Raw genomic sequence first — 26,879 nt, 5'->3', positions numbered from 1 at the left:
CCTCCTCAGGAGATTGTTGGCCCTTTTGCCCCAGTATTCTCAGATACCTCAGGAAACCCTAGATTATCTTCTCTTGGGAATGCAACTGCTCTCTGGCTTCCTACTGGAAAATTAAACCTAGGCTTCCCCTAATGCTGGTGGTGTTTGCCCACACTTAAGGAGACCATTTTAGGGACTATCACAATCAAAGGTTGTGTGCGTAGTCCCATCGGGATCCTCCTGTCCTACTACTTCTCCTAGCCATGCTCAAATCCAACAGCAAGGCCAGCCACCCATTCCAACCTTGTGGGAATTTGATAGGCTGTCGGTGGGCATTATCAAATTTGGCGAAACCCTTCACCTACATCCCCAACTTGTAATTGGCAGCCTGAGAGTGGCTGGTGGATCTTTGGCGGGGAAGGGTTTTGCAAAGGACAGCAAGGAGAATTAGGTAGCTGAACAAGTGCATTGAGGTAGTACGAAATTATTGATATTTCATTAGTTTACATCTTTAAGGCAGCGCCCTTAAGTATATAGGCCACGCCTCTTGGAAAGTTATGCTTCTTTGGCTACACCACTTTTAGAGACCTCCCTCACCACCTTTTTCATCCCTCTTAAATCTCTCTCACCCCTCTCCCATTGCTACTCTTCACAGTCTCACGCTAACTCAAATTTCATAGCTGCTTTGTTTCTTTCATACCCTACAAGGATACAGATGTTTTAGCCACTTCGTATGAATATTCTGTCTTGCTGCAAGCAACGAAATAAAATATTGCATACTTGCCTTTGGAATGAGATAGGGAGTGAGGTGGACTTTACCTCTACCTATTGCCCGTTCACAAAGGAAAGCTTGGAGATCTTTCCAATATCCTGAAGCCGTTTCAAAACTGCGACAGTTCCCCTGAGTGAGTGTGCACACAGTGGTATCCCTAGGAGGCCGCAAAGTTTTTGCTAGTTTCTGTAGTTATTTTGTTTTGGGACAGTAACTTTTTCAGAAGTTTGTCTAGTAGTTCTTTACTGAGATGTTTGGCTTAGTGAGGATTTATTTTTTCCTTTTCATATTTTCAATCAAATTTGTAGTGCATCTGCGAGTACTGCACCTTTAATAGGTACTTCTCAGAATATGGTACTAACATTTTAAAGTAAGAAAGGGCATAGATATTAGCATGGCAGCCCATCAGGCATGTTTTTCTTCCAAAGCTGGTAACAAGAGAGGATCGAGTTCATTAGAGTTCAACTGTTGCGTCAATTTAATACCGTTATTGTTTTAACAGTTTATCCTAAATTGAGATAAAACACATGCAGTATAAAAGCAACTAACAGAAGGTATGTGGAAAAAATACATAGCGTGAAAAGCCAGATATTTCACAACTTCAAAATGGAATTATCAAGTGCCCACAGCTTCTGTAGTTTCCCTTCACAAAATGGGTGTAAAAGCAAGATAAGAGACAAATTATGAAGAAAAGTAAATCTTGGGAGATGGATTGCCTGTTGTATACGGAGCGGCTCCTCCGCTAAGGCGAAGGAGCATGGCCCCACTGCTCTGCAAGCAGGTGAAAAAAAAGATAATGACTCATTGTTAATATCATTATTTTATTTTTCATTCTTGCTCAGCTGGTATGGGGCTGACCTGCGTTAGGGGAACGGGGGAGGAGCGGTGGCACTCTGTAAATGTGCATGATGGTTAGGCCCGCCGTCTTGAGCTGGCCTAACAGTCATGCACACTTTATATGTTCTCTGCCCAGACTGTATTACATCCTGGGTGGAGAACATGTCCAGGCTCCCGGTCCCTCTCTGAGCGCCGAACCATGGAGCTCAGTCCAATCACAACGCTGCTTTCAGCAGCGTTGTGATTGGCTAAGGGAGTCTGGAAGCCTGGGTGCTTCCTGCACTGGAGTCCTGGAAGCTGGCGAAGAGGACCTGGAGGCGGTGTTACACAGGTAAGTGATTTTTTCCCCTTTTTACTACCTCCCCTGTACCCCCCCTTGTCCCGCCCCTCCACCGCCGTTAAGTAGCAGCTGCTACTGGTAGTATGTTAGAATAAATATAGTTTGATATAAATGTTGTTGCCTTAATATGATGTACAAAAATATCACTCCAGTAGGTGCCGATTTTCCATTATTAACTACAATGGGTGATATTTTTGTAATCGAAATTTAGTACAAGGTATTTTTGCCAGACGATGACAACGATATTGTAGTATCCAACTGGATTGACCAGGTCTTCTTCCAACTAAGCACAGGAAAGTACAAAACGTGACAGCAATGATTTTTATGGCGAGGTTTCACTGTTACTTAAGCATCTAGTGTGCGTTCTAAAAACATTAGGGAATGTGTTGATAAAGTGTGGAACATACCAGGGTGGTGACATTTTCGTGCACTCCAATCTTGATAACACTGGGATAAAGGAAGGGATTACACATTCTAATATGTCAGTGGAACCATAATGGCTGGCAGCTACACAAACAAAAATCAAAAAGGAGTTACAGATGCATTCCATCCCTCTTCTTCGGCAATGAAAGACCGCCATGCCCTTGTGTACAGAGACAGCATAATGGGTGGTCCAGGTTGCGTAAACTCACCACTCATGAACACACGTGCGCTCTAAAGTGTACATGCACAGGCACACACATGCATGTAAAATAAAATCATGCACACACACCCTGACACACGCAGGCAAGGTAGAAATAAACCATGTTAGGTTAATCCGCTAAAATTATGGTTTAATATATGAAGTTTGTCTGAGGTGTTTTGGCTTAATTTTGGGGGTTAGTAGGAGCACACAGTGGACCTGATAAGAGGTTCTCTCTCCTTCCATTCACTTCCCCATCATGCCTTTCAAATCTCAGCCATTCTCTGTATGAGTGTAGTGGTGTTTTAAAATTTGATTACGACTTGCACTTGAGGAATTTTAAAAGCTGTTTATATACATATGTTTTTATCTGTTTTTAATGCAAGACTATTTTTACATTTTATGTGTGTTTATGACTTTGTGCAATATTTCTATGTACTTGTATGGCTATCTCCAATCAGACCGAATAAAGTTATATTGATTGATTGGTACAAACAAGCCCAAATGCAAACACACACACCCACCCAGAGGATGCATATACACAAAAATAAATATGTTCACAAACACTTATATATCAAATACACGCATGCACTTAAATTTACACACTAATTCCAAGCATGTATGCTCATTTATTTAATGAGTTTTAAAAGAGACACATGAACACACATGCAAAATCATGCGCACACACTTACACGTTCAAGACACTTGTAGTAGAACCCCCTCCACACACAAAAGGTCACAAACCCCACATATATGTGTAACAAACACACACTCGAACATGCGACCCCCCCCCCCCCCCCTCCCCACCACACACACACACACACACACACACAATGGTGATAGAGCTGTATACTTTCCTCTTCCACACGTGCAATCTCTCGTGTGGCTTTCCTCCCTTCCACACCCATGGCCCGGACTATGACCTCGCTGTCTGGCTGCAGGCTTTGTGGTTCTTTTGCATCTGCTAACGCCATCAACGGGCGAGGAACGCAGCCTCTGATATCAAACCTGTCTTTAGTCAAATGTGAGTTGACAGTAATACTGCAAACTCGTACATATGTCTACAACCCAAAAGCCAGTGTTCTGTCATTCTTTTTAAAAGGTTGAATATGACCTACAGAATATTGTAAGGTATGCATTCTGAGTGTCTGTTATTTAAATTTCGAACACAGCAGTTGTTCTGTTTGGACGGAGGGATATTTTGTATTCAAACAGTCAGTGCTTTTATTTTCACTCCGTGAAAAATATATATTTATATTTAGCGTCTGTCCTTGTTTCAAGCCCTTTTGTAAGAATAGATTGTCCTAACCCTGTTTGTTTCAGAAAACAGACCTTTAACTGATTCACCAGACGAAAATAATGTTTCAAGTAGGTATGAAGGAACCCATAATCACATGTTGAACGAAAGACAGGAAAAGACGCGGGCAGACACTGTCCGAGTGCGCTCCCCTCCCAGTCTCCTACGCGAACTCCCACTCTTTCTCTCTCGCTCCTTCTCTCGCTCTTTCACTGTATCGGCCCTGCGGTTCATCTATCTCTAGGTATTTCACTTTTGCTCTTTTTATTTATTTTACCGTCTCTTTTTTTCATTCTGTCTTTCTCGTGCTTTCTTCCAGTGGAGAAGTGTGGCTCACTGGTTAGAGGAGGCAGACCTGAAAGCAGAGGTCAGCCCGGGCCCAGGGTTCAATTCCCGTCTTGGTGGGGTCTTGAGTCCTAAAATGTCCACGGACTCGCTAATTCTCGCTCCGGGTGCCTACTCGATTCACGGGTTCACACTCTGCGACTCTGGGCAATAGCTTGCTTAATCTCCACAACGGCCCCTTGCGCGGGATGCCTGGCTTTCACCTTGCGGATACCCTGCTGGGGGTTATCATCTCACAGGGGAGTACCAGGACGGGTTCCCTAAGCAAGCGCTTAGAAACTGCTTGTTGATTTGCGCTATATAAATTCGTTTACATTTACATTCCCGTTATTCGTTCATTCAGCCTGTCTCGCTTTCTCTATCACTCACTCTTGTCTGTGTGATTGTCTCTCTCTGTCATTCTGTCTCTTTCCCTCACAGTGTGTCTCTCTCTCCTTTCCTCCTTTCTGAACCTCTTCTGTAATGGCTGATACAAGGCCTACGTATAGGGTCTGGGGGTTCAGCCTCGGGGTGTGTGTTATATACACTGCACCCCTTCCCTCTTTGTATTACATCTGAACCCCACGAGGACATCTACACTCAATATTGTTGGATGGGTGGTCGTGGGTTCTAGCCGTAGGCCGCGTTCACTCTGTGGCGTAACGAACCTTGAGGGGGGGGGGGGGGGGGGGGGGGCCTGCAGGGTACGTGAAGGGGCCCCCTCAGGACTCAATCTAGAGCTCCCCAGCAGAAGTGCGGTGCTGACGGGGCCCCCTGGAGGGTGAGGCCACCCCCCCGCACCGCGGGGGCTGCATGGGCCTGTGTTACGCCCTTGCGTTCACTGCTCGCAGTAATCACACAGAAAAGCAGTATATACTGTTTTCCGAGGAGTGACCACAAGCGGTCGCTCCTCAGTTTATATAAACCCTCGGGCCGAGCCCGCCCCTCGGGATGAAAGGTGCTATATTTTACAGTCAAACCCAGGTGGCACTCTGCATAGGGTGACCAGGCGTCCCAGATTTGCCCGGACAGTCCCGGGTTTCCCCCAGCTGTCCCGGCAGATTTCAGGAAATTAAGGTCATGTCCCGGTTTTTAGAGAGAGTGGACTGAAAACGGTGGGAGGTATCCTTTTATGTTTTGTAAAGCAGGGATAGTTAGCAGCTGATATAAGAAAGCAATTTAATTAACAGGCATGTAACTGGATTTGTTGTATGTTCTTACTGGCTCTTCTATAATTCTCTGCTAAGGAGCACTGCCATTCTGTGTGCTGGGTTTAAGTAAAAGTGTAGTCCTTCTTCTATTTTTGGGAAATGTCCCGGTGTTTTTACTTTAAAATTCTGGTCACCCTAACTCTGCATCCCTTCCAACTTTTAATTGCTGAAAATAATCCAACAGTTATTCAGAGCACACATAAACTCAAAGTCTATGACTTGGCTCTGCGGTGGGGTGAAGTGCACACCTCTGGTTTCCCACTCTCTCCCTCTCATGTACAGCCGCTGATGTGACAGAACGGGATTGTCTTTCACACCCCTCTGACAGGTGCGACGGCACAGCGGTGGTGAAGCTGTTCTCTCGAGTACCTTCGTGGTAATGGTAAGGTACCGCGCATCAGGGATACTAACTTCGTCTCCTCCTTCTTGGATACCTTATAGTTCCCCAGCCAGGGACTCCATTTGCTTGAACCAGGACACATCGAGGGCAACAGTTGCGTGGCCCCGCTGGACAGTGACTATGGTCCCTTGGCTGTCCACAACTCTCCAAACCTCCTTTTCAAATGAGGTGCAGAATTTCCACCCTGGGTGGTGGTCCCACATTATGACTACATTCCCCCACTGACAGTTCTGAAACTGTTGTTCACCGGGCTGGACTAGCTATGTTGTATGAACTCCTTTTCTTCCCCTGAGTGGCCTTTACATCTAACATTGCAGGTTGCCACGGAGGCCCTACCGGGATACTGTCTCTGGTGGCCCTTCGCATCAACAGCTCTACCCGAGCACAGCTCATAGTGCTATGTGGAGTTTGCTAGTAGGCACGCAGGAATTGGTGGAGGCAACCCTCCATATCTTCCCCATTGTCTACGCTTATGTGGAATGTCCTATTCAGGGTGCACTCCATCTCTCCATTGGCCTGGGGACAATGAGGCCTCACTTTCTGATGTCAGATGTTTAGTTATCACACATATTGTCTGATCTCTTTCCTCTGGAACGGGAGCCCCCTTGTCTCTCTTCACTTCATCTGGGAGGCCCAACATTTGCCAAGATGGACTTTACTTTGAAGAAAGTAGTATACTGTACTATTTCGACCATCGGATACTAGGTATTACTGCCATGAGCCAGCCATCCAGGAAATTCGCAAAATCCATGTTGATCTGGGACGAGGGACTCAAAGATGGTTCTTCTGTGATTATCAGCATTCGGGAAGGGTCCCCGCTAGTGATCGCACATGAATGGCAACCCCGCACCTTTTCGTCCATCAAGTTGTCCATGCAGGGAATCCACTCATTGTCTCTCAGTTTTGCCTTAGTTTTTACCATGTCTTGGTGGCCTTGATGAGCCAGATCGAAGACCCTGGCCCAGAGACATTGGGTTACCACAGTTTGTCTTCTCCCGAGTAATATGCCTTCTCTACTGGTACTCAGTTCATCCTTGACTCTCCAGAGTTGGCCCATTGTCCTTTGTTCCGTATCTATTACCAGCACCTCCTTCACTTGGCATTTGCCAAGTCAGTACTCAGGTCCCACTCCCACAGTGCTTCGGTTCTCATCAAAACCCTCAACGGCTCAGACAGAGTGGCTAAGTTCGGGATGAATTTGCCATGCCAAAGAAACTCCTTACTTCAGTGGCGTTTCAGGGGACTGATCCTGCTTGTACTGCTTCCACTTTCTTCGGGTCGACCAGCAGCCATTCTCTTGAGAAGATATATCAGAAGAACTCTATCGTGTTTTCGTAGACGGAGCACTTCTGAAGATGGAGTGTCAACCCACAGTCGACTGCCGCTAGGGCATGGTTCTGAGTCTCACATAGTGTTCCTCTAGGGTGTCGAAGAATATTGAAATGTCATCGCTATTGTTCAGTACACCCACCAGGGCAGATAGTGTCTCCTGTATGGTGTTCTGAAACACCTCTGCTACAGACCTTGTGGTTCTTTTGCATCTGCTAATGCCATCCACGGGCGAGGAACGCAGCCTCTGATATCAAACCTGTCTTTAGTCAAATGTGATTTAACAGTAATACTTTAAACTCATACATATTTCTAGAAGCCTCTGCTGCAGAGGTTATCCCAAAGTTCTGCCTCTGATACCTTCGGAGATCTATGTGGGTTAAAAAGTTAGTGATGTATTGACAGGCGAGCTCTAGTTCTAGCTGATGGTAGCCAGCATTTAAGTCAACTTTCAAGAACCATTGAGCTGTGTTCAGGCCTGTGACAATGCCGTCCATCGTGGGGGTGATGTGCCACTCTCTCTGAATGGCTTTGTTTGGGAGCCACGTGTCCACGCACAAGTGGATTGCCCCAGGCTATTTGGGCTTTAGCAGAATCACAAGGGGTGAGACCCAGGGGGTAGGGCAGGTGAATTTCTCTAGCACCCCTTGTTGTTCCAAGTTCTACAGTTCTTATTCCATCAGAGGAGCAGGTGACTCAGGACCCTCTGGGGCTGTAGTGCAGTGGGCTTAACTGTCTTGTCGATGCATAGACAAACCTTGGTGTCCCTCAGCCACCTGAGTCCTTTGAACAGTTGAGGAAACTCAGTCATGATGGTGGCATGGGATTCGTGAACCTGCCTTGCAAAGAAGACAAGCCCCAGGTCCTCTTCTGTGTGGCAACTTAACAGGTTGCCGGGGCCTCCTTCCAAGACATGGAATTGAGCTCACTTGGATCTTCCATCGCTTTTCACCATTACGGCCACAACTCCTATCAGCTGCAACAGCTCCATGCCAACATATGTGTAGATTCCTGCTTTCGGTGGTTCAAGCTTGGGGCGAGGTTTTGGTTCGCCAAGCTGTGACAAGTCCATTACATTGACAGAGGTCCATGTATCAATAATCACTCTCACAAATGTGCCTCCAATTGCCACCAACCCATGACCGCTAGTGCGGCACCGCAGTCGCTGGGTCCGCCAGCTCACTGAACGGGGCAGTGCCATGACCAATGAGTGGGTGTGGGCGGCTGATGGAGGTGGTGCTTGGCATTACTATGATATGGACTTAGTGGGGCTGGTGTCAAGGTTACAGCAGGGTCTGGTGGTGGCAGGTCAAAGGGCGTAGGATGTTGCTCCTGCTGCACACCCCTAATTCAGTTTGCCTCCTGCGTGGTTTACGTTTTGCTCCCCTGTTCACGGTGTCCTTGACCTCTCCCCTTATGTCTCTCCTGTTCCTCTTAATTATTTCTTTTTTTATTTTCTGCACAGGACCTACTAGACTCGCAGTTAGGCAGCATACCTCACCTTCAGTATTCCATGGGTGGGCTTGAGCACAGTCATGCCTGTAGGCGGCTCAGCAGCATGTCCCTGTCAGTGCTCCTCATATGAAGCACCCTTTGTCGTGCGGCTGGTCCTGTACTTGTCCTCTGACCAGGAAATCCTCTTGCCCACATCATGCGGTGCCTGGAGACCACCAGCACATGGCGCTGCTCAGACATGCGTGCCCACACAGGGAGGTTACTGGGTCGCTTCTCAGTGCTGCAACTTTGCTCCCAGCTGGCTCCTGCTCCCCAGCTGGAGACTGCACAGGGCCACACCTCCTCAATGGGCCTCAGCTGGAGCCATGCGAGGCATTAAGCTTCCGGACTCACCACTGTCAGAGTCTACACACAGCCTATTATGCCTCCAGCCCCACTGTAAGTGGGCGGCCGACAGCCGCAGGGATGACGACCATCCTCATCGCCAGCATTGGGTGTGTGGCCATGGGTTCTAGCTGTAGGGCGCACTCTCTGCTTGCAGTAATCGCACAGACATGCAGCATATACTGTCTTACAAGGAGTGACCAAGAGCAATCGGTCCTCCCTCTATTGAAGCCCTCAGGCTGCATCCGGCATTCGGGATGAAAGGTGCTACATTTTTCAGCAGAGTCTGGGTGGCACTCTACAAATAGGAAATGCCTATGCAGTTACCACACATAGTCTAGGAGTCTCTGATTGGATATGAGGTGCAGGGGCAGGGCATATCTCTGGCTACTGACAGTGAGGACGCCTTCAGCTCTTTGGCAAAGTTGTGTGATCAGGTGGAGTAGCAACACATGGAGAGGTCTGGCACACTCTGTGCCTGTGACAGTGGCGGGGCCCATTCACACTGTTCCTCTTTGGGGTTCTCGACTCACAGCTGTGCCCCTGTGTGTGATGGCATCAATGAAGGCTCCGTACTTGTGATCCCTTTGAACAGCAAGATGTTCTGGGTGACAGTCTCTGTTGCTCTTGGTGCCATTATCAACACCCCTTTAGAGTGATGACAAGCTATGAACCTTCCTAATGAGGTTAGGAATTTAACAGGGGAACCCTACTCACTGGGAGCCTGGGTAAAAGTGTTTCTACAAAAAACAATGGCTCCTGTGGAAAATTACTCAAATAATATGATAATGTTGCTGCACAATGGCAATGTAGGTGATTCGAAAACAGACGAAAGGCAAGTAGGTGGTATATACACTGGAAGAATATATTTGAATACCAGCCAGATTAATTACTGATTTTACACATATAGACAATATACACATATTATATACACTTATACATTTAGAAAACAGTGAATTTGTGTCCCAAGTGAATGATTTTAAACAAAAAACAACTTATTTACAAAAATTCATACAAAAAAGGAAAATAACATAGGGATTCTGTTTTAAATTCGTTTTTTGAAAAGAAAGAAAGCGACCTATTGGTTCATTTCAAAATTAATATTCAAGTTGACCAATAATGACAACTTAAAAAACGGTCTGCTTCTTTACAAGTTGTCGACGACGTTTCGACCTTGTATGGATAGAAGGTCTCTTCAGGACTGACTGTATATGGGGCACCTGAAAAATGAAATTTAATAAAGATTTTGAAAACTATGGACCAACGCATTTTATGGGAAACTAAGTATAATTTCAGAAAAAGGGTTTAAAATACCTGCGATTTGCTGGTAATTATGTATATACAAGGACAGTGACACCGTGATGAAAGTGAATGGAAGCAACTTACAGAGATCCCAGCCGGGACCTAATTGTAATAAAAAACGACAATTTTGAGGGTTAGTAACTGCGGGTGCGGTCAACAGCCAAGTATGCACGTGTGCATTGGAATGGCAATCCGAACTCACCCCTGTAGTGACTCAATTCGATGTACTCGTAATGTTTTATTCGATTTCTGAAACTTGTCACCGGTTCAAAACAACCTATTAATGCAAAAATAGTGGCAGAATAACGTGTCTAGTCATGTCTGTGCAGTGCCATAGAATAACACCCGATGACCATTTACAATTGCGGTACTAACCTTTGAGCACTTAATAGTGCTAAGGGTGGATCAAGGATCAAGGTCCTAATGAGGAGCATGGAATTTCCACCTTGGATGGGATCCCAGATTAGTACTTTTGCCCCTCTGGTGGTGTGGCCAGCCTTCGTCAACTGGCTTCATTGTTTGTATCCTTCTTAGTTTTCTTCAACTGATTCGATTGTTTGTATCCTTCCTTATCCCTTTCACGCCTTTGCATCTAGTGAGTGGGACTCCATAGTAGAGCTGCTGAAATGTTGACTCCCAAACAGCAGTGTGACTGGTGCACATTGAGTGTTAGAGTGTCAGGAGTACCATAAAGTCTCTAAATGTTGTGAAGGGGCCACTTCATGTCTTAATTTTGTTTCACTCCAATTCGTAGGGTTTTGTTTAGGATCTGCATACATTGAACTACTTCACCATTGGATTGTGGCAAGTGATCAATCTCCGATGGGTTCCAATTTTCTAAACGCGCACCCTTGAAATGGCAATCCATTGTCTGTTTTGATTTCCAGCAGTATTCCATTCTTGCCAATGATTTTTTCCAACTTTTGCCTTACGTGGATCTTGGGGTTACATGCTCGAAGGCTGTGGATGCAAAAATCTCTACAACAGGAAACTTGGTGCCCGAGTCAATGATGACTACCGGCTGTCTTATAAATTAAGAAACAAATAAAAGTAATTGCTGAAACACATTTGTCTATAAAAAAGGGTGGGTGAAAATCTGCCTCACCGGTGGCAAGCAGGGGTTACGAGAGTGAATAGTGGGCACATGCATCAAGCAAAGGAATTGTGATTCCTTAATAAGGATTATTAAGGAATCGCTAGTAAGGACTCGCAATTCCTTATGCATTTAGGAATCGCAAAATAAATTGCGATTCCTACACATTCCCTAATAGTATTCGCAAATTGCGATTACCATTTAGGTAATCGCATATTGCGAATGCAATTTCAAGAGTGCTAGAGGGCCAAAAGGCAAACCCTGATTCAGCCCCAAAAATGGTATGTGTGCCCATGTGGTGCACACACATGCCCTAAGGACATGTGTATGCGCTACATGGCACGTAGAAAAATGCAATGTTATGCATTTTTTCAAGGATTTGCAAATTAATATCAACTTGAAGTTGATGTTAATTTGCGATTCCTTAATGCAAAGTAGCATTCTGAGAATGCTTCTTGCATTGCATTAAGGTAATCGCAAATTGCGATTCCCTAACTGCATTCACACAATAGGTAATCGCAAAAATTGCGATTATCTATTTTACGAATGCACTTTGGGTCGATGCATCGGAAATTACTTTTTACAGATCGCAAATGGGCCAAATCTGCGAATCAGCCCGTTTGCGACTGGTAAATAGCTTGATGCATGTGCCCCTAACAGCTCTGAATCCAGGTAAATGGATCAAAGCAAACAAATAGTTAAGTCTTGGAGAACAACAAAAGTTGTTCATAGTCAGAATGATGTCAAAGCCTGTTTGGCAGTCACTTGTCTTATGAGCATCAATCGATTGGCAATGGGGCTTCAAGAGTTTAATTATCCCTAAAGCAAGAAAGAATAAGAACTGGAAAAAATCAATAGGCCTCACCTTTTAGCTTTGCCAGTGCAGATATATCGGCATTGGTAATGCGTGTTTCAAAACTTGATCTTTTCTCTGTCATATTCGAATGCTAGAAACATTACATGTTCTACAAGGAGGAGCCAGACAGGGCAAAACCACCAGTGTACTCTGGGGCCCTCAAATGGAATATGTTGCTTTACTACGAATGCGCTACACCGCATTCCATTGCAACGCAGTTGTTACAACGACCGCATTGCTTCAACGTGAATCATTACATCGCAAGTCATTACAACGACTTGCTGTAGGGGGAGCGCTGGACTTAGAAATACTATTATTTACTATTCCTACTCCAGTTTATGCAACAGCAGGGAAGGTGTTGGATTGTAAATGACTTGCGATGTAATGGTTTGTGTTGAAATGGAATGCGTTGTAGCGCATTCGTAGTAAACGATGTCTCCCACTCAAATGTGGCCTCACTTAAAGAATGCAGGCAAACTATTAGAGTTTGTAGTTCCAGCAGACTCCTAGGACCTGATGTCAAATGACAGAGCCATAGAGTTGTGAGCCAGGAGCTGCTGCTGTGTTGCCACAGTGGTATTGTTGCCGCTGAGGTGCCATAAGGCGAAACAAACCAGCTGCACCCGCTCCACGGCCCACTGCAGTTCGCTGCAGCCCCGCTGCTCCAGCAGCCTCTGAGGTGGCTCTGGCTTTTTGGGACTCCTGAGCTTTTTCCTGATCTTCGTCTCCGGAGAGCGACATTGTATCATCTTAGCTCCAGCCTTCGCCCAGTTGCTGGTACCACAGATTTGAAAGCGCGAGCACAGACCCTGTCAGATCCAGTTGGGGCCTTGTATTCACAGCAGCCTGCATTCGCCCGCCGCAGCCCCTCTCCAAATAACATCAGACCGCCCCAGGCCTAAAGACAATTTGCGTCATTTAAATTGTAACATGGTGCTTCTCAATCAGGGGATAGTCATAGTGGGAAAAGAAAAGCCACTGTAGTTGACGCCTTAGCTAATAGCTGGAAGACATCGAGCATGCCACTATTAAAGGAGAAGACAAGGCATCTTTTCAATACCCTCAGTCACCCCTCCCGTTCACGCACCCAGATCAACCAAGGGGAAAGCAGGCCTAGAAGATGAGAGAGAAGAGAAAAATGAACAATCGGATCAAGAAAACCAAATACTAGGCAGCGGGCTCCTACAAGCCAGAGGCAAGGATAAAGACCTAGGTACTAGTGGAGGGTTTGGCTATAGACCTGGCACCGATGGGGCAATTGGTTAGGGGGCCAGCCCATGCAGATGCCGCACAAGCTGATGCTACCTATGCAAATCAGCATGGCGATAGATGCTCATTGTCAAGCTGGTGTTCGAGCTTCTCAAGCCTATGGTTTATTGAAAACCTCAACAACATCAAGATCTGATCTCTGATCATGTGGCTGTGAGACACTCCACTTCGCAACAAATTGAGGTGCTGGCGAAAATCAACAAAGCGCTAGATACTATGGACAACACACCAGTGCTGCATGCAGATAAGCTAGAGGTTAAAATCTCCATCTTACAGACTATCACTACTTTAATTGCAAGAAGCAATGGACAACTTGATCGCTTGAACAATCTAATTGCTAGAGCACAGGATTCAGCACAGATGGAGATAAAGCAAAGCCTGTGCACTTGTGGGCCATTACGAGAAAAGCCATCAAGTCTCCCAGAGATTATGACTACCCTGATCAAGGATCTGAAAAGGAACCAATGAAACTAGGCATTGCAAGGGATATTAACCAACAACAAGGCCATCGTGTTCTAGGAGCAGCAGGTGGCCAGTGGGTGCCACTTTCTCCCTGGGGGAGTTAAATTCTGGGGAGTGCCATTGGAAGAAAGGGGGGCAGGTTGGATGCCAATGAATTTTATACCCACCTATCAACCAATTGATCAAACTACCATAGGAAGTGATCTACTTCATCAGGGCATTTATCTAAGGACCTCATCTGCGCCCACCACAAATTAGGCAGTTGAAGAGTGACACCAATGCATCGGAGGCAGCCGGAGCATCATTGTCAAGCAAAACAAAAAAAGATTGAAACAACTGAACAAAGGAAATGTGAGCAGAAGATCAAATCTTCTGCACTGTTTGCAGCAAGATAAACAAGAGCTCAAAAGAGTAACTGGTCCATCTGATTCTGAAGCTAATAGGTACCTTAAACCTACCCATCAGGAAACACGCAGGGAAGTCAAAAAGTCATTGATAAAGGTGTCTGAAAACATGAAACAGTTACAGATCTAGAATGGTCCCTATTATAGGATTCACCTCTCCAAACAGAACATGCAAACCAATTGACTAAACTAATAATGGTCTAATAGCACCAAACAACCCCCAGTTGGGACTCAAGTCAAGTCAAATACTTTAATCGGTATTTATTGATAGAAACCATAAAAGTCACACTTTAAAATACAACACATACACTTTAAAACCATGATACAGTAGATAAAATCAATTGTTGTATAATAACGGCAGTATTAACGCACGACGCAGGGAAGACTAAAAACAACATCAGTCGGCCCAAGTAAAATGCTATGATATTAAAAGTCCAAACATTTTCTGTTTTTCATTGCGCATTTAAGAAACCCGGCAACAAATGGGATACAATCAGAGTTAGGCAGTTGCAAGTGTAAAAGAGCGGGACGTACTTGGACAAAATTAAGTCTTTTTAAAAGAGGTAATAAATAGACAGACCTGGGCATTACATAATATTTACAGAAGAATAGAAAGTGGAGCAGATCCTGCGGAGACAAGTTGTCGCAGCCACAGGGTGCTAACACCATCCCATTATTACTGCCCCTTGGAACTGCCAATAAAAGATGAAAGAGGTTAAATCTAAACCTTGTTAATAAAAAGCGCTCATAGGCTGACAACGGGCAAGATAAATACTGCTCAATATCTATGGAGGTTTTAAGCATAAAATGTTTCCTCACACTAGGTTTCAGCAGTTCTTTCTCCTCTCTGTCCATTTTTTTTGATTGTATAAAGGAGTGCTTTATAAACGTGACATCCTGCCCGGTGATACAATCTGGATTAAAAAACAAATCGGGCCGTCCCAACTCTTTAAAATTTGCTTTTAAATATTTTAACCAGGGGATCTTCATCTTGTTGTCAAGGCTCAAAGCTTCTCTTAGTATACTGTGTGTGAGGCCTAAATTCTTATTGCGCCAACACTGTAGCCAAAAGGTTAAGGGGCGAAGGGCCAAGGTATCACGTATATATGGCATACCTGTTTCCTCGTGAACTGACAGATTTGCTGTCCCCTTTGGGACGCTCAGGAGCTGCTTCAAGAAATTATTTTCTGTCACCTGAAGGCCCTGTAGCCCGCAATATCCCCACAGGTCACTGCCATAACTTGCTATTGACACACTCTTGGCCCTATAAATTTTAAGCATGGCTGCAACTGGACAATTACCCATTCTAGCTGCAAATCCGAACAGTGCTGCGTTTGCCCTAATAACCTCGCCCCTTTATTTGTTTAAAAGTGCCGCCCAGTTGAGCCGATGGTCTAGCAGGACACCTAAATAGGAAAATGTTTTACAATGTGGCACCCTCATACCGTTCACCTCAAAAGGGTACTGTTTTTTAAGCAAGACCCCACCTGCATCACATAAGATTTAGTATTATTTATGGACAAATTGCGCTTGTCCATAAATTCATGAAATGCATCTAACAGGGTTTGAAGCCCCTTTGGGGTGCGTGCCAGGAGGACTGCGTCGTCCGCATACAAGAGGACTGGCAGACCTCTCCTTCCCACATACGGGTAATCAGTCCCTGTTTCCAACAAAACACCTTCCAGGTCATTAATGTATAAGTTAAAAAGAAACGAGGCTAATATGCACCCCTGCCTGACCCCCCTTTCAATATCAAAGTTTCTTCATACCTTTAGGTCATTGGAGTACCTGACATTTGCCTTGGTGTCCCTGTAAGGATCCCTCAGGAAGTCCACCAGGCTACGCTCCGCCCCCATGGCCTCCATGGACCCCCACAAACCCCCCCTGATTTACACAATGAAAGGCGGATGAGAGGTCCATAAAGGCCATAAAAACGGAGCCTGAGCGAGACTTGGTGTACTTCCCTAGGATCATACAGAGATTTAAACACTGGGCCATGGTGGAGTGGCCTGGGCGGAACCCGTACTGTATGTCCGAGATAATCTTATTCTCCTCTGCCCAGGTACACAGTCTCTTAAGAATTACCCCCCTAATGACCTTGACACTGAATCAATCAACGAGATTGGCCTATAATTTTTTGTACAGTTACGATCCCCTTTTTTATGTACCGGGACAATCGTGGAAATACCCCATGAATCTGGGCATCCTCCTCTAGCAGCAGCGTTACCCACGGCAGTCAAGATCCCCGCCCAAAAGATGGGTTCTGATTTGAATAGATCCGGGGGGATGCCATCTGGCCTGGCGCTTTCTTGTTTGTCAAATTTGCGATGCCCTCCCTGAATTCATGCTCTGAGATAACCACTACTTCATTTCCCGTTTGCCCTGACAGTATGTGAGACTTACAGGATGTGTTTTTGAATACACCTTCAAAATGGGACACCCATTCGTCCTCAGTGATATTGGAGCCCATCTCACCGGCCCCTTCCGCTAAAAAAGGTGAGCGGTTTATTGTGCTCCAAAATCTGGAACTGTTAGCTAGAGTTACGGGGTCTAGGAGTTCCCTCCACAATGCTTCCTTTATTTCCGCCTTGCGCTTGGCTAGGACATTTTTATAGTTTTTCCTAAGGATGCAAATCAAAGCACTATCCCTAGGTGTCTTTTTTAACCCGGCCTTAAGGTCTCTCGCTGCTTTGGAACAGATATGACAGAACCACTTAGGTCCACTAGACAAACTCTTTCTCCCTTGTGCGAGTAGCATATCCCCTATTTTAGACTCAAATAACTCCAAAGCCCCAAGATTTGGAACAGCTGTTGGAATCTCTACCCAACATAGGGCTCAAGGGAGAATAACACAAGCAAGTGGGCTCCCAAAAAGAGAGATAGAAAATCCCCCAAATTCTTTGGAAATCATGGAGTCCTAAAGGAGCCAGCTCAGAACCTAAACAATCAACAAAAACAGGAAGGGAGTTGCAAGGTGGGCAACATCAAGAAGACCTCCAACCCAGAAAGCAGAATCGGCAATGGCCAAAGCAACAGGGAGGTCCCTAAGATCTGAACCGATAATAAGATAGTCCTCTGCCCAGAATACATCTCCAGAGACAAGTGGGAAGCCCTCCTCAACAGAGGAAACATCATGAAACTCTGTGCCAGTCTATCAAAACTGGTAGAAATCAGCTCCTCTGACATTGAAGCTGGGGCCTTCCTACCCCTGGAAAGTGAAGAGATAAATTAAAGCACAGACATTACCTTCACAAGTTCCATTCCAATAAACATCTTGAAGATGAACAAGGAGCAGCTTGAAAAATGCTACAGTGACCAAATACCCAGTTTTTCTCATACAGATAGAAGTTAATATCAATAAAACACCAGGCGGCCATATATCCGAAGGACAAAGAATACCTATGACTCAGTACTAATACCATAGTACCATAAAGGGAAGCCAACCCCCAGAAGTCTCAGAAGGTGAGCAAATAATCAAGCCAAACAGTGCAGGGGACGGGCGCCGCTGCACATTACGGCATGAAAAATTATGGATTGGGCATGGCTTTCAAGAGCATTAAGTATCTAGTCCTAGCCCACGGAATCAGACAACATTGACCACTTTGAAAATCAGCTTGAGTGGTCTTATTGACTCTGAAATAAAGATTGCTGCAATTGCAGAGCTGAAAAGATATAACATCATAGAGTTCCAAGAAACATGGGCTCTCCACTCATCCTCCTGGCATGACTTTACAGCATATTGCTTCTCAGGCAGGGGGGCACGCATCTGGGGGCGTTAGTCTATTCAAAAAAACTAGCTAATGGCAAAACAACAGTGCTGAATACAGTTAATGGTGACTATATCATCCTTATGGTATCTATGGGCATTAGCGGAAGTACAAACTCCGTTCTCTCACTTATTGTAGGGTGCATCCACCTCCACCCAGCCAAGGCAAGAAGAGAGTCCACTTTGACAACATTGCTCCCAATGCTGAGTAAGCTAAAAACATCCCACCCAGATGCAATGTGAGTTATCATGATAGACTTCAATGCCAACTTATTGTGTGCAGAGCCAAATAACACACTCTTTAACCTTGAAAATGAAATAAGGGCCATACCGCCAATTCAAACACAATATCAAAGACCCAACAATCAAGGCAAAGCATTAGCAGCCACCCTAAATCAGATAAGTCTCTGTATCCTAAATGGCAGATTAGTGTTGGATACCCTGGTCGCCTGTACCTACTTTTCCTGCTTTAGAATGGCCACTCTGGATTACATGTGAGTGTCTTTAGCCCATTTTCAGTGCAAAAGCAAATTTGAAGTCGCTCCAAATTTGGCGAGCAACCCCGCAATACTCAAATGTAAAGTAAATAATTTGGAAGGCAAAAAGATCTTGAACCCATTAACAGAATAAAATGGAACTTGGAGGACCAAGCAGATCCGGGTGTCCCTGGCCTCCTATCTAAAGAAGAACGATGCAACTCTAGTAAAGCAGGCCAGCAGTGAGGAACCGGCCAGAGCAAAATTATGAACAGCAGAAATCTCACCAGGAACTCAACAACTGCCTTAAAACAACAATTTAACATAGCACTGAAAAATCATAGCCCTGATAAGGGGAAAAATATGTGGCTGTGGAACCGGGTTTCCAAGATAAGGAAATGACACAGGAAATTCCTATATGCCTGAAAAAGGTTGGAGGAATCCAGAATGTGGGTCGAATTGCATGCAATAATAAAATCCAAAGACCAAAGGAAATTCTGGTGATGAATTAATAACAGCTCACCCCTAAAATGACTGGTGGTTGCAGACAATATTTCCCCCGCCAAATGGGAATGTTGAATCAAAAGTTTATATGTAGATCATGCGGTAGATGACAACAACGCTGTAGCACCTCGGCATGGATCCAAGGTGGAACCGATAGCAATAAGCCCAGGCCAAGTGGTGAAAGACATCAAAGCAATGCGCTCAAGTGGAGCCCCAGGTCCAAGTGGAATTCCAGCTGCAATATATGAATGGGCTCCAACGCGATGGGCCTCATGAATGGTTCCCGTATTCCAAGAATACCTGCTGGGGGCATCCATCCCTGAGTCATGGAGGGGGTCGCTATTGGCCCTCCTACATAAGAAAGGATCTCAATCATGTCTGGGGAATTATCACTTGATCCCACTCCTGGACATGGAAGGGAAGTGTTACGCAAGTATTTAAAATAAGGAACTACAAACTTGGGCAAAAAAAAAAGCTGATTCGCCTAAGTCAAACAGTCTTCCGAAAGGCCTGTCACATAGAAGATAATCTAACCTGCATCGCCTATTTGTGTGAAACAACTATGGCATCTAAGGGCAAGGCCCTCTATGTGGGATTTGTAGACTTTCAAATGGAGTTTGATAGTGTCTCAAGAACAAAACTCTGGTCAAAGCTGAATGCCTGGTGTATTCAACCTAATTTATTGAAAGACATTATTGCGTTGTATTCCAACACCTGGGTGAAGATAAAATGTAGTGCCCGATTGGGCACTACTGAAAAAATCATGACAAATAAAGGCCTTAAGCAAGGTTGCATACTGACACCACTTCTATTTAATTTGTATTTAGCAGACATAATGGAGCATCTTGAGAAGGAGAGGACATTTCCACCAAAGATGTCTGGCACTAAAGTTTAGTTGCCTTAGTATGCAGACGACACGCTTCTTTTTGATCTGACACAAATAGGCCTGCAGAGACTTTTCAATGCACTTGTAACTTACTGCAAATTCAATAACTTGAGGATAAATGTAGCAAAAACAAAGATCATGATCATTTCACACAAACTGAAAAAAGGAGGAGCCTGGTTCATTGAGGGGAGTGTGGTCAAAACTGTAGACACATACAAACACCTTGGGTTATGTTTGGACTCCAGGGGCCCCATCAAACCACAAATCCACGCTCAGCAGGTGGCTGCCAATTCCTTGGAATGGGCTTTTCGAAAGCTACATAAATCAATTGGGGAATCTGGATGTATGGCCATCCCTAAAATTGATGGACTGTAAACTACTACCTACCATCCCCTTCGGGCTACAAAATTCAGAGATAAGATGACAAACTAGTTTGACAGGGCACTAGCCACTTGATATAGAAGAGCCTTCTCTCTGCCTAACGGCACCTCAAATGCCCAAAATTGATAAGATTTCTGCCAATTTTAGCAACACTTGATATTGAAGGCAAAATTCCTGGCCAACAGCCTCAAAGCCAAGCAGGCGAAGTAAAACACACTAAAACAGGTAATCTGGGAATGACTAAGCAACCCCCTGGCAAGCTGGCATAGCTACCTAAACATTGCATAGAACAGTTTGGAGGCCCGAGAGATTTGGTCGAGTGACCTTCCTGTGTCCTTAGTCTCAAAACTGTTGATCAAGCAAGCAAAACTAATATTGAGGGAACAAGATGTGAGGCCCTGCAGAAATTGGCACATGGCGGCTGGGTTGCAGCACTGTATGATCCAGGGCTCCTGCCTTTCACAGCCTTTTGGTAAGGTCATGGCAAAAAAACAACTGATGAGACTAAGATTTAGGTTAATCCCCTTGAAAACCTACTGGTATGGCCGGAGGAACTTTGGTGATTCCAACAGAATATACAGTTTCTGCACAAAAAGAGAGGAATCTCAACTATATCCTCTGCATTTGCAAAAAGCTGCTCCCGTTAAGTAGTAGTAGTAATACTTTATTCGATATTTCCATATCATAAAAGTGCAGACATTCATTAAACATAAAATCAGTGTGCAAAAAGTATCACATACATTATACATATTCATCTTAAAAAATTAAAAACACTCTTTGCAATAAAAAGTAATTGCAGAAGGCTAAAATGCATTTTCAGTGAGAATCATCAATCTAGATGGGGTTAGCGTTTCTATTTTGTGACGTCTAGCTGCCTAGTCCGTATGAACCAAGCGCTAGAGAGATACTTTGCAATCCCACAGACATTGAACATAGAGGATGTATCAGTTAGAAGGATACGTAATGCAATCCTAAAATCTCTAACACCTATCTCTTCTCACACAGGTTTTAACCACCTAGCTCGAGGTAATTTATAAGCCCTACAAGCAAACAAAAAGTGGGGTAGAGACTCCTTCTTGCATGAACAGCCTGGACAAGTAACATCGTAGTCTCTCACTCCTTTCCACCCCGCTATAAACTTTTTCAATGGGAGTGTACCGTATTTCATTTTCAAAAAGAGTGATCTGTCTCTAGGAATTTGGATGTAATCCAAGAGAGGCTCTAACTTCCTGGTTGGTTTATGTTCCAGAAATTTATTATTTAGTTCCTCGGCCTCCACCCACTCCCAGTAAAAAATTTTGACAATTTGTTTGTGAAGTGGTGATTGAGAAACCCAAAATTCTGTCATTCCTAGATTCATCACTAACTGTTTTAGTTTATTGAGCCATTTTTTTTGGAGACATTCAAATGAATCAATTCATCCAACACCAGAGCGTATTTAGCCAGTTCTGGTGTCCTTCTGAGGCGCACCCAGAACAGCAAGGGGCGGAGGCGTACTATGTCTTTTGGTAAGGTCATGACACACAAAAAAACAACTGATGAGACTAAGATTTAGGTTAATCCCCTTGAAAACCTACTGGTATGGCCGGAGGAACTTTGGTTATTCCAACAGAATATACAGTTTCTGCACAAAAAGAGAGGAATCTCAACCATATCCTCTGCATTTGCGAAAAGCTGCTCCCGTTAAGTACGTTCTGGTTGCAGCCAATATGGCATACCTTAAAGATCAGGACCTTCCAAGATGCCGTGCAAGCTTGTTTAAGAGGCAAATCATCGCAGCTAGTGGCTCGATTCTTGAAATGTATGAAATTCTCCCTAGCACCTTCAGTAAAGGTAGTGGACTTTGAATTAGAATCCTTTAAAGTGAATATGGTACTAAAAAGTGTGCTCTTCTCTAGACTAAAAACACTGTACTTTATATGGGCTTAAGATCAGACTTTACACTACAGAGAAAGTAAGCACTTGATATATTGGGGGTATAAGTGAAATGAGCATTCCATGGGCCTCCTGGTCCTTATGGTTAGGAGGCTACATAATAATATCTCCAATGCAGGCCTTTTAATATTTTATGTCTAACGCCTTTTAACTTATTGTAACACACTGTGCTGCTAAAACCTTGCACTCTACATAGGCTTTAGTCTTGCACTACTCCTTAGAGCCAAATAGAGAATTTGTCGCTTGGGGCTTAGTTAATATTAGCTCCAAGGCCGGTCTTTTTAGTGTAATATGTCATTAAAAATAACACACTTTGAGCATATTGCATTCCATTTAGGCATTTGAACACACAGAGGCAACATTGAATATGTCTGGTCCCTGAAGGTCAGATGATATTATCTGCAAGGCAGACCTTTTAAACTAATATGTTATTAATAATAATGCAGTTAAATGTTTAGCATTTTAATTAGGTCTAAGCATTGGAATCCACACCAGAGGTGAAACTAGCATCCTAGGTATTGGTAGCAATTTGAACTCACTGAACTTTACCGAGGCTTTAGCACTGGAATGTATACCAGAGGCAACGTTAGTATTTTTTGGAAGCCCTTTGAACACTCCGCAAATTGTCCAAGCTTTAGTATTGGAATTTACATCAGAGGTGAGCTAGTACTTTTAGGCAGAGAGTTTTTAAACTGCTTTTTTTTAACTGCTTTATGTATGGCCTTGTAGCACTCGGCTGTTAGCACTCTAACTTATATTTCTCTTGTTCAGGAACTTGGGTCTCTATTGTAAGGATTTTAATTAATAGTGCAATAAAGAATGTATCAATCTATCTGATGTCACTGCATGGCTAACGTGCTACCGCTCAGAAGCTCCAACTTACCTGTAAGCCCTCACTGGTGGAATTTTATTGGCCTTCAGGAAGCTCCTGAGAGTTACGGGCAGGATAGTGTGCCAACCAAATATAAAGGCCTCAAAAATACACATAGATTGCGTCTATATTTATAAACCATAGTTTTACGCAGTATTATTAAATTTTCTCTCCCTAACCCTCTGCCTTTCAGAAAAGTACCATTAATAGACTTTAACCCCCCGTGCTCATGACGAGCTCAGCTCGTCATGAGCCACGGTTCTCGTGTGCTCATGACGAGCTCAGCTCGTCATGACTGTTAGAACGCTCAGGTGTGGGGCTATTTCCCCTGCTGTGCTGGGCGTTCTAAGGAACGGGCGTGGTCATGACGAGCTCAGTTCGTCATGAGCACACGAGAAACGTGGCTCATGACGAGCTGAGCTCATTATGAGCACCGGAACGATGTGCGCCCCCCCCCAGCACAGTGGGGGAATCGGCCCGCAGCCAAGGGGTTAAAAGAAAAGGCTACCGTCCGCAGATTATTGATTCCACAGCAAGACACATCACCTATAGAGCAAGCATTTGCAATGCAATAGGTCTTTCATTTACGAGAGTTTGAGCTATTGGCATTGTAAATGACAATAGCTTAAATTCTCTCAAATGCGAGACCTGTTGCATTGCAAATATATTGCTGTTGTTTACAAGCGCCCCATGCTGTGCTTTCACATTAATAGAGGCCGCGCTCCCTTCTTTAGACAAGGCTCATCTGAAGATACGGGTACTACCGCCATTAAAGTGAAAGCTCGGTATGGGGTGCTTTTACACAAAAAAGCATTTAATGTCAAGTTGACAAACAAATGCTTTTTTCTGTAAAAGTGCTCCATGCCACAGTTTCACTTTAATAGTTGCTGCAGATCTTTCTTTAGACACGGCTCAACTAAAGAAGAGGGCGGAGCCGCTATTAACGTGAAAGCATGACATGGGGCATTTGTAAATAACTACTAAAAAAGTTAATAAATAGTAAAAAAAACATGCGTTCTGCACCACAAATAAAGCAAAGGCATGGCCGCCACTGTTGCGTGCCCTGCTAGTTAAGCAAATAATAAATGTTAAGAGCGAGTGTGTTTTGCCTGCAACAGGCAGGTGAAAACAATTTAACAAAATAGTGCTCAGAGGCTGTAATTAAAGCCTACCAAGTGCCAACACACGTAAGAGGGCCAGTCCTTATGGGAGGTTACAAGATGAAACAAGGCGGTTCCAAGAGGGGACTACTAAGCCTATTGACCAATGAAAAGCCACAGTTTACAAAGGACAATGAGACAGGCCAATGAAAAATATGGGTGGAGAGTGGGCGGAGTTTCAAGGCCATACCTGAACCTGCTTCATAGAGCGGCGCATGCGCTGCCCAGGCTCGAACTCAAAAGGAATTCAAAAAGTAGACTCTCATCCACTCATGTGGTTTGCTAGTCTTCCAGATGCCCCAGCATAACCCCGATTTGGAAGAACTAAATACAAATCCACCCACTGCCCAAAACCTGGTCTCTGGTTTTCTGCTCTCATTGTAGTAATTCACCAACAAGGCTCCTGATCAAACGTAACTCATTGCTGCCATAACAAGGTAATGGGGCGGCGGGGTGCAGCACTGTGGGCAACGTTTATCCCAGTGGCGTAACAGGGGGGACGAGCTTCAGGGAGCCTCCCCCCCAGCACATTAACCTGGCCTCAGAGTGTCTGAGTGACTCCAGAGAGGGGACCCTCAATGTACTTTGCATGGCCCCCCTCAAGTTTCGTTACGCCAACTGGTTTAACCCCTTGCCAAGTGGAATCAATATGGACGGAAGGAGCTGTTTGCATTAGGCAGCTATCTTTGTAACAGAAATTATTATTTTGTGGTACGCTGACAATAAGACTAAACAAACTACACAGATAATACCCAAATACATCTAAGAAAAACTTGAGAATGGTTTCACTTCCGCAATATGGACTCTATCGCCATAGCCAAAAACATAATTTCAAAAGTAAGGACTTTGGGCTATAGGAAAACACACATTCCTCAGACATGCAGTTTTAGAGACATGCAATACTTTGCTGTTTTGCCCTACAAAACAGAGACGAAAGAGACACACACGGTGCTGTAATTCCTAGCTTCGTATGTTAGTATGATTTCTGATTCTCCGGACAGGCATGAGAATCTGTGAATTCTGCAGCAGTTATAAAATCAATATACAATATAACGTGGGTGCTAGTTCGACCTTTTCTCGAAGCTCAAACTCCTTGACATTTTCGAATTGTAAATCTGCTGAATAAAGAGCCCACCACATTTAGTATTGACAGCATATTAAAAGTACTCCTCCAGCGTCGGGCCCTCTCCCTGGCTTCAGGCTAGCTTTTCAAGCGAAACATATACATGCTTTATGGGACCGCTAATGACCTGTGCAGAGACCCTTAACAGCTAAATTACGACCAACCACAGTGTTGATGTTGAGACTCTAACCGATAAATTCTGGACTGGTAATAGCCCTCTAAACACATCCCTGCTGTGAATACGCGCCCATTAATCTCAGTACTGTGTGTGGTAATAGTTTGCAGTTGAAGCTATTCGAGGCCAAATTGCAATATTTTTTTGTTTGAATGTGTTCTGCGGCAACGATGTCCCGTTTCGTTGTTGTGTTTTGTGGTCCTTTGTGGTCATAACATCAGGGGCCCCAGGCTTAAAGTGGCTAATATTCATTTGATGTCACTTCTGATCATAGCAACAGCAGAGTGAGCGCCCTTCACCACAGACTCAAGGTCCGGGCGCCAGGAACAACAGTGGTGAAGCCCGACATTTGTGCAGAGTATTTCAGAGATCACGGTTTTGTGGCGGACTGCGTGGGAGTTCCCTTCGTTTGTGTACATGAAAACCGTTCACTGACGGGAACACACACAGACGGACAGCAAGCAGTCTTCCAGGCCTCTCTGGCCTAAGCTTGCTACGTAGACACATGGACTCAGTCAAACCCTAAAAACGTCCTTATACCCAGAAACCTATCCCACCCTAAACAAAACAAATTCCCTTGCCACACAAAACCCCAAACCCTTCCTAAACCTTAAAAATTCCTACAACTCAAAAACCATATACTCTTACCCAACTTAAAACTAAAAAAGCCTTTCCCTAATATGTGTGTGTGTAAAAAACACTTAAATCTTAAAACTAATAATACTTACCTAAACTTTGTCTTTATAACTTTTACAACGAATATGCCTTTACAATCAATTTCATTTTAATGGCATGCGTGGTAAAGGCATATTCGTTGTAAAATCCTGCTTGGTAAACACCTGCGTGGTAGAGTCACCTGCATGGTTAAGCCTGCGTGGTAAAGGCATGCATGGCTCCGGCTTCGTGGTAAAGACTGTTTCTCGTTTGAAACGGTAGATGATGAGAAGAATGGAATATGTGTTGCTGTCTGTGCTTTAATTGGAAAACATTTACTCCAGGTACCCACAAATTGGAGGTCAGGATGTAGCTGAGGTAAGGGGTGGAGTAAGGAAGAGCAGATCTCGAAAAGCAGAGTCTCACAGTCGATTTATACATTGTGTTTTTTAATCTGCTGCAAATGTATTCTAGATTACTTGATTGGCCACAAATTATCTGCATTTTAAAATATCCTATTGTCTTAATATACTTGCTGCAGAGATCATTGTGTGCCCATCAATTACAATAGTGGTAGTATAGCTCGAGTCTTTAACACCCTTCTAGGCGAGT

At 44.4% G+C, this 26,879-nt stretch overlaps 1 protein-coding gene across 1 annotated transcript in view; it reads left to right on the top strand.

Moving 5' to 3' along the window:
• Window positions 1-26,879, top strand: part of FBXL7 (F-box and leucine rich repeat protein 7) — a 778,002-nt gene that overhangs the window by 397,693 nt on the left and 353,430 nt on the right. The gene's annotated exons all lie outside the window — the stretch shown is intronic.

Source organism: Lissotriton vulgaris, chromosome 4_1, assembly GCF_964263255.1.
Source record: "Lissotriton vulgaris chromosome 4_1, aLisVul1.2, whole genome shotgun sequence".
In the NCBI taxonomy this organism is placed as follows: domain Eukaryota; kingdom Metazoa; phylum Chordata; class Amphibia; order Caudata; family Salamandridae; genus Lissotriton; species Lissotriton vulgaris.
This window is presented reverse-complemented; position numbering and strand designations above follow the sequence as displayed.